At 42.9% G+C, this 9004-nt stretch overlaps 1 non-coding gene across 1 annotated transcript; it reads left to right on the top strand.

Moving 5' to 3' along the window:
• The first annotated feature begins 8319 nt into the window (after positions 1-8319).
• Positions 8320-8428, top strand: LOC141625370 (small nucleolar RNA R71). Its single transcript, XR_012535154.1, has one exon. It is a non-coding gene; the product is annotated as a small nucleolar RNA R71 (small nucleolar RNA).
• Positions 8429-9004: the final 576 nt, after the last annotated feature.

Here is a 9004-nt window from a genome sequence, read left to right as displayed (position 1 = left end):
CCTCAATGGAGAGCTACGACCTCACAGAGGAAGAAGATGAGATGCTCTTAAGCCTGGCCAACGAGAATTTGGTAAACACTTGCTATACCATTGAAGCCGATTCTCATCAGTCTTTGTAGAGGTAAAGGTGCCTGAGCGTAAGCCACTTCCTCCTAATCTTAAGTATGTTTTTCTGATGATACGGAGCAGTACCCTGCTATTGTTAGTGCTAAGCTTAATGATGACCAGCTGTCTGCTTTGATTAGTGTGCTTAAGAAAAACAGGAAGGCTTTAGGTTACTCTTTGGATGATATCAAGGGTATTAGCCCTGATATTTGTATGCACAGGATAGAGCTGGTGGAAGGCCACAAGCCTTACAGACATGGTCAACGCAAGTTGAACCCGAAGATGCAGGAAGTTGTTATGGCCAAGGTGATGAAACTACTCGATGCAGGTATTATTTATAAAGTTAGCATTTCCAAGTGGGTTAGCCCAGTTCAGGTAGTTCCAAAGAAAGGAGGGACTGCCATAGTTAAAAATGAGAAAAATGAATTAATACCAACACGAGTTGTGACAGGCTGGCGGATGTGCATTGATTATAGACAGTTGAATGCCGCCACCAAGAAAGACAACTTCCCCCTCCCTTTTGTTGACCAAATGACTGAAAGACTTGCCTTCAAATTTTTCTGTTTTCTAGACGGATATTCGGGGTTCTTTCAGATCCCTATTCATCCGGATGATCAGAGTAATACCACTTTTATCTGTCCACAGGGTTTTTTTGCGTACCGCAGAATGCCTTTCGGATTGTGTAACGCCCCATCTACCTTTCAGAGGTGCATGATGGGGATTTTTTCTGATTATATAGAGAATATTATGGAGGTATTTATGGATGATTTCTCAGTTTATGGTAATGACTTTGATCGTTGTTTAGCTAACCTTGATAAAGTCATGCAGCGTTGTATTGATGTTAATCTTGTTTTAAACTGGGAAAAATGTCAGTTCATGGTCAATGAGGGAGTTCTGTTAGGGCATCTGATTTATGATAAAGGTATACATGTTGATAAAGCAAAAGTGCAGATGATTGAGCAATTGCCTCCTCCCGTGAATGTTAAAGGAGTGAGGAGTTTCCTTGGTCACGCTGGTTTCTATCGGCGTTTCATTAGGGATTTTTCAAAAATTGCTAAACCACTTACACAATCGCTCCTTAAGGATGCTGTCTTTGAGTTTACTGATGAGTGCCTTTTAGCTTTTAACAGGTTAAAGGAGGCTCTAGTTTCTGCACGAGTCATTCAGCCGCCTGATTGGGATCTCCCATTTGAGATTATGTGTGATGCCAGCGATTATGCGATCGGTGCAGTTTTGGGACAACGGAAGAATAAAGTTTTGAATGCCATATATTATGCGAGCCGAACTCTGGATGAGGCTCAAGTAAATTATTATACCACTGAGAAGGAGTTTCTGGCTGTAGTTTTTGCTTTAGATAAATTTTGATCGTATTTGTTAGGTTCTAAGGTTGTTGTTTATACTGACCATGCAGCGCTGAAGACTCTCTTTCTTAAGAAGGATGCAAAGCCGAGACTTTTGAGGTGGATACTCCTTTTGCAGGAGTTTGATTTGGAGATCAAAGATAAGAAGGGAGCAGAGAATGTGGTGGCTGACCATTTATCTCGTCTGCAGCTGACAGAAAGGGAGAATTCGTTACCTATTAATGATTCTTTTCCTGATGAGAGTCTGTTAGCTATTACTACTTCAGGGTCTTATCCACCTCCGTGGTTTGCTGATTTTGCTAACTTTGCGGTGATAGGTAAGATACCACCCGAGCTTTCATGGCAGTAGAAGAAGCGGTTCGCTTATGATGCTAGACAATACTTTTGGGATGATCCTTATGTTTTCAAGGAATGCGCAGACGGTCTTATCCGGAGATGTGTGCCTTAATGGGAGGTGAAGGATAACCTAGAAGCTTGCCACTCTTCTGCCTATGGTGGTCACCATGGTCCGTCCCAAACTGTGGCTAAGGTACTCCAATCTGGTTTCTATTGGCCAACTTTGCATGCAGATAGTCGCAATTTTGTTACTGAGTGCGATGCTTGTCAAAGATCGGGGAATATTTCCAAGAGACATGAGATGCCACAGGTAGGCATTCTAGAGGTTGAGATTTTTGATGTCTGGGGCATTGATTATCAAGGACCTTTTCCGACCAGTCAAGGTAATAAATATATCCTCGTAGCTGTAGATTATGTGTCCAAATGGGTAGAAGCTATCGCTACTCCCCATTGCGACGCAAAGGCCGTGATTAAAATGTTTAAAAAGATTATTTTCCCTCGTTTCGGAGTCCCTAGGGTTGTCATAAGCGATGGGGGAATGCATTTTAAAGAGAAACAACTTAGTGCTTTATTGACTAAATTCGGTGTCCAACATCGTAGAGGTTTGGGGTATCATCCCCAAACTAGTGGTCAGGTTGAGATTTCTAACCGGGAATTGAAAGAAGTTTTAGCTAAAGTTGTTTCTTAATCACGGAAAGATTGGAGTCTTAAGTTAGATGATGTCTTATGGGCTTATAGAACTGCGTTTAAAACGCCAATTGGGATGTCACCATTCCGATTGATTTATGGTAAGACATGTCATTTACCTGTTGAGTTGGAGCATAAGTCTTGGTGGGCTATTTGTGATTTGAATTTGGATCCTAACCTCTCTCGTGAGAAACGCGTGACACAACTGAATGAGCTGGAGGAATTTAGGCTGCTGGCCTATGATAATGCTAGGATTTACAAAGAGAAAACAAAGCGCTGGCACGACAAGAGAATCATCAAGCTCGAGTTCCATATTGGCGATAATGTACTTCTTTTTAATGCTCGTATCCGTTTATTTCCTGGTAAGCTGAAATCCAGGTGGACTGGCCCCAATACGGTCACAAAGAATTTAAAAATTCGGATCGATTGAATTGGAGACCTCTGCTGGAGAAAGGTTCAAAGTTAATGGCCAATATGTGAAACATTATCACGGTGCAGCGATTTCGTTGGGCAAGGTCGAAGTACTATACTTTGACCCAATTTTAGAAGCTGCAAACTGAGGTAAAAAGGTCGTGCGGGACCTCTTAAACCAGCGCTAACCGGGAGGCAACCCGGCTTGTAAATTTTTGTAATTAGGAGCTTAATAGTTTTATTTCATTTAATTTGCATTAGGAACTTTAGTTTTTTTTTCTCTTTTTTAATTAGCAATTGCTTGGTTTGAAAACTGTGCGCCTTTGAGATTTTTTGCAGGAATTTATTTTATGCAAAGTGTGTAGGGTGATTTACTGAATGTTCATGAGAGAAAGACGGGAAAATGAAGTGGAAAAATAAATTTTTGACGATTTTGTGTTTAATTGCCAGCGTACGCAGTCGATCGACTAAGTTACTCAGTCGATCGACTGAGCAGAAAAGGGCAGAAGCTATTTCCTGGGGAGAGTGGTCGATCGACTGGATACGATAGTCGATCGACCACCACGCGACATCAGAAGGAAAATTAAAGGGAAGTTTTGATTTCTATTTCACTCATTCTTTCTCATTCAATCAAACAAAAAAAATAGAAACCCTTGTTCTTCCCCTTTCTTGCGATTTTCCTGCAAATCCCCCTTAATCTCGATTTTTCTTGCTTAAATCTTCAAGTTCTCGTCAAAGGTATGTCTCTAATCTTCTTTTAATCCTTTATTTTCGATTCTCGCTGCATTTCTATGCCCATATTTCGAGACAAGCTACCTTTTGATCGGAAAATCGATTTGGGGAAAATCGATTTCAGGCTAATTTCTTTCGACTTTTATGCTTTAATTGCCTTTGCTACCCTTTCCCCTTGATTTTCGAGACAATTTAGCAACTAGGAGATGCTTATAGCCTTTTTCCCCAAATTTTTCGAAACCCTAAATTCATGTTCAGTTCTGATTTTGTTTCGGGTTTTCTAAATTGACAGTGTTAGGGATTAGGGGAAGCTTGTTGCTAATTTGTTGTTTGTAGGAAGCAACACTGACGAAAGGAATGCAACCGATGTTCGAAGGTCAGTCCAGTCAGGGAGCTGCCAAACGGCCGCGGGGTCCGCCATTGATGATCGAGGATACTACGGATAGTCTACCTGACTATCCGCAGGTTATTTTCTCCACTTCTACTCAGCGAGCTAAATTCGCTCTCTTTGTCGCAAAAATGAAAGTTCAGGCCACCCGTTTTCTTCATCGGCCTACTTTAGAGAAATTAGGATGTTTCGAGTCTGTTGTGTCTCTGCTAAATGGGACAGGAATGTCGGGTCTTGTGGACATGGCTGAGTTCACTTACTACACTTTGACCCTCGAGTTTTTCTTGTCTTATGTTTTTTACCAGGCTTCTTTTGAAGCCAACAGGGATGGCCCTTGCATTTCTTTTCGACTATTCAATGTCACCTACTCCCTGACACTAACCGACTTTGCTGGATTTTTGGGTCTTTATTTCGAGGGTAACGCCTCGGAAACTTCTGATGTTCACCGGGTCATGTGGTCGTGTATCTCTGACTGGAACGACCCTAAGAGGACGGGCACTTCCGTCCACTTACCCCCTTTTCGTTATTTTTTACTGCTGATGGGTAATACCATTTTCGGCCGCAAGGAGTCAAATAACGTGAATACCATCGAATTGTCTATCTTGGCGGGCTATCTGAACATTGAAAGTCGGGTAGCCCGTATTTATAACATCGTGTATTTGACTGCCTCTCACTTTCACAGTATAAGTGAGGGCACTTTGGCCACAATTGCTTGTGGTGGGTTGGTGACGCGTATCGCCAACCGTCTAGTTCTTCTTTTCCCTCGAGAGGAGGCCCCTATTGACCCTGACCTACGCTTTATGGATCTTGCCTACGCGAGGTCTGTGAAGTGGGTCGATAGTCGAAGTCGGTGGAAGATTGACTCTTTCATCTGCGACCGCATCCATGTCCTTGGCCTCCCTCCTATCCTGCCCCTTACCACTGTTTTGGGGGCAGCTCGCCCGCCCTTGCCTAGCTACAGGCTCCCTATTGGGGCGGGCACCGCTACTGCTAGAACTTCGAGGCGAGCTCGTGCCTCCGTTTCACAGGCCTCCTCCTCCTCTACTCCTGCCCCCACGGGCTTCCCAGCCACTTTTCGTCCTCCTCCACCTACTGTTATCCCTGCGGTCATGGACCAAAGGGTGATGTCACGTGTGTTGGGTGACTTGTGCAGAAGTTTTAATCAGCACAGATTAGACACGGCCCTGGCCCTGTACCCAGCTTACGAGGAGTACGCCCGGACGGGGATGCTCCCTCGAGGTGCCTGGACTCACCCGTCCTTCTTTGTTCCTCCGGTGGGCGGTTACCCTCAGCCTGCCACGAGAGCTGCTCCCACTACTACTACTGCCGCTGCTGCTGAGGCGGAAGAGGAGAGCGACTCGGGATCCGAGGAGGATAGTGGTTCTGATTATGATGGTGGGGATTAGATGCTTGTAAACTCCGCTGTTTTTGGCTGGTTTGGGGAGGTCTTCTTTTGTTAATGCTGGTGATTATTGTGAATGCTTTTATCCTTCCCTATATTATTATTTTGTTGCTTTTATCCTTCCCTATATTATTGTGAATGCTGGTGATTTGCTGCTGAGCACAATTGGGGCATTGTGCGTTTTGGTTTGGGGAGGGTATTTGCATATGTCTTTTGCATCTGCATTTGTTTTTTATTGCATTTCAGTCACACGTTTATTGCATTTTAGCTTGCATTTGTGTTATTTCAAACAAAAAAAAAATCGATAAATTCATAAAAATCAAAAATATCACGTTTACTTTTGCATATAGTCGAGTCGGATTGTAGTTTATTAATGATGACATTGCACTATCAGTCAAATATATGCCATTTCTTGCCTTTTCACAACTGCTTAGCGAAAATTATGTGATTTTTCAAATTTTGTTGTGGAATTTACTTCGGGTTACTAGACTTGACTCATTTACTTTTGGCAAACTACTTATACTTTCTGAGATATAGAGCCTATAACTGGTGACATTCATGACCGGTTAATTTAGGATTGAGAGTATTACTCCCATCATTTCATGTTTTGCACGTGTATGAGTTTTGATTGCTTATTGCCTATACGCATCGGTTTGTGGTCGGTATTGCGTGTTTTGAGAACTATTGCATCTCCCCCTTTCTCATTTTGCCCCATTAACTCCACAATAAGCCATATCTGCCAGTTGCCCTTAACTACATCCCATACTTAGCCTACCATTGTGCCGAGGTAGGAAGTAGTGGAGGAATTTGTCGAATTATAGCAGTTTTGGTTCGTTTCTTTACTGTTGGAGTGAGTATTTATGAGAAGTGCATGAGTTGCTAATGTATCAGCCTGAAAAAGAGAAAGTCAGAAAAAAACATACATCAAAGCAGACAGCTGGTCATCATTAAGCTTAGCACTAACAATAGCTGGGTACTGCTCCCGTATCATCTAGAAAAACATACTTAAGATTAGGAGGAAGTGGCTTACGCTCAGGCACTTTTACCTCTACAGCACAGACAGAATCAACTTCAATGGTATAGCAAGTGTTTACCAAATTCTCGTTGGCCAGGCTTAAGAGCATCTCATCTTCTTCCTCTATGAGCTTGTAGCTCTCCATTGAGGCTACCAAAGCATCTGGCTCCTCAGCATTCTCCGCTGTATTACCTGCACACTCATCTAAACGGGTTAGATCAGCTAAGGGATCCTTGGCTAAGGATTCCCTCCAGTTATAATTAACAGCCCTGTCAACAATATCAATGGAATAACATGTATCATCATCAGCAGGTTCAGTAGCCTTACGAGCAAGACTGAACTCAATGGTGTCATCCCCTACCTCTAAGGTAATGATTCCGCGTTTGACATCTATTACAGCTCCAGCTGTATGTAAAAATGGTCTACCTAAAATAATAGGTATCTGACTGTCCTCTGCAATGTCCAAAACAACGAAATCGACAGGAATAAAAAACTTACCCACTCGAACGGGTACATCCTCTAAGACTCCTAAAGGTCTCTGAGTCGATCTATTTGCCATCTGAAGGGTGATATCGGTTACCTTAAGTCTACCAATATTTAGCCTTTCACAAACAGAGTATGGCATGACACTGACACTGGCCCCTAAATCGCAAAGGGCCTTTCCAATTTCATGGTTACCTATAGTGCAGGGAATTGAAAAACTACCCGGGTCCTTTAATTTAGGTGGTATATTAATTTGCGAAAGAGCATTGCATTCTTCCACAAAAGCAACATTACCAACATCATGAAAATTTCTCTTACGATTCAAAATGTCTTTCATAAATTTAGCGTTAGAGGGTACCTGGGTATTTAGGTCAGTGAAAGGAATTGTTACCTCGAGATTCTTGACCATCTCCAAAACTTACCAAACTTGCGCTCCAGCTTAGTATTCTTTAAACGCTCCGGATACGGGACTGCAACGCTGGCCGTAGGATCAGTAACCTTCGGCTTCCGTAAGTTTAAAACCTCCGTCAAATCATCAATAAGTGTAGAATCATGCAAACTAGTTGACGGATTTGCGTCCTACACTGGAGACCCGGTCGATCGACCATTGGGCTTGGTCGATCGACCAATCACACTGGGCGTGAATAGTTCCTGGACAGAGGCTCCTTCGTCAGGAGCTTCAGTCGATCGACTGGTAGTATTGGTCGATCGACCACATATGCTGGGTATGAATAGTTTCTGGTCAGAAACTGTATCATCTGACATCCCGGTCGATCAACTGTTGTTGTTGGTCGATTGACCGGTGGTACTGGCAATAAAGCTCGTTTTTGCACTAGAGATTAAATTCTTCTTTTCATCCTTTCCCGAGTCTTCTCTTGGCTTATCCGGACCATCATAAGAAAGGCCACTTCGGAGATTGATGGCATTAATGGTTTCAATTGGCCCTTCACATTTGCTTGAAGAATTGGCGACTTGCTTAGCCTCTAAATTCTCCAATTGCTTGACAAAATTCTTTGTAGACTCAATCCCGGCTGCTTATATTTTCGCGACTTGAACCAAAAGAGTTCAGATTGTCTCTCTCAATTCCTCGGTCTCATTTGAGTTATGAACAGGAATTTCAATTTCTCTCTCGGGAACCTTAGAAGTCTCGAGCTTTTCGAGCCGGGCTGTAATAGAAGCTATAAGTGTCGCAATGGCACTCATTTCATCACTTTGCTTTCGCGAGTTTCCATGTGAACTCCCAAACTCAGCTCTATGGACTGCCATCTCCTCAATAGTGTTCCAACCTTTATTCTGACCGGTATTATTTTGGAACCTACCATTCGCAGCTGCGTCCAGGATAACCTTGTAGTCATCATATAAAGCATTATAGAATAAGTTGCAAAGGTACCACTGCTGGAAACCATGGTGAGGGACGGCCCGAACCAAACTCTTGAAACGTCCCCATGCTTCACAAAAGCCCTCATCAGGTCCTTGGTGGAAATTTGTAATTTTACTTCTCAAGGAATCAGTCTTTGCAAGTGGGAAGTACTTTTTGTAGAAAGCTAATGCTAGAGATGTCCAATCTGTGACTCCAGCTGCTACCCTATCAAGGTAGCGGTACCAATCTCGCGCCGAATCCTTCAAGGAGTATAAGAAAATTATCCCCTTTACTTCATCCTGGGTCACCCCACCAGCCATGCAGTATGGAACAATGAGTAGTCTGTGAAAATTTCCATGTGCTTCAAAGGATCCTCGTCCGGTAGACCAGCAAACTGATTTCGCTCCACTAAATCAATATAAGAGGAACGAAATTCGAAGTGACCAGTAGTAGGGGTAGGTAATACGTGTCCCTTTGGAATGTGCTGCTCTTTTGGTTGAAGATTGTCATATATCGTAGTCATGTTCGCAAAACTGAGAGTACTCAAGTCTTCCTCTTAAAAACCTGTCTTCAAACAGTGCAAGAGCAAAACTAGAAGCAAGAGTAAGCAACGGCCTCAAGGAACCAAAGTTCTTTGAGACAAGAAAAATAAACTAAAAATAAAGCAAACCGAATTACACCGTCTCCCCGGTAACGGCGCCAAAATTTGATACCGTCGTTTTTT

The sequence above is a fragment of the Silene latifolia genome, chromosome X (genome assembly GCF_048544455.1).
Source record: "Silene latifolia isolate original U9 population chromosome X, ASM4854445v1, whole genome shotgun sequence".
NCBI lineage: Eukaryota > Viridiplantae > Streptophyta > Magnoliopsida > Caryophyllales > Caryophyllaceae > Silene > Silene latifolia.
The sequence above is the reverse complement of the archived record's forward strand: the minus strand, read 5'-3'. Positions and strand labels throughout refer to the sequence as shown.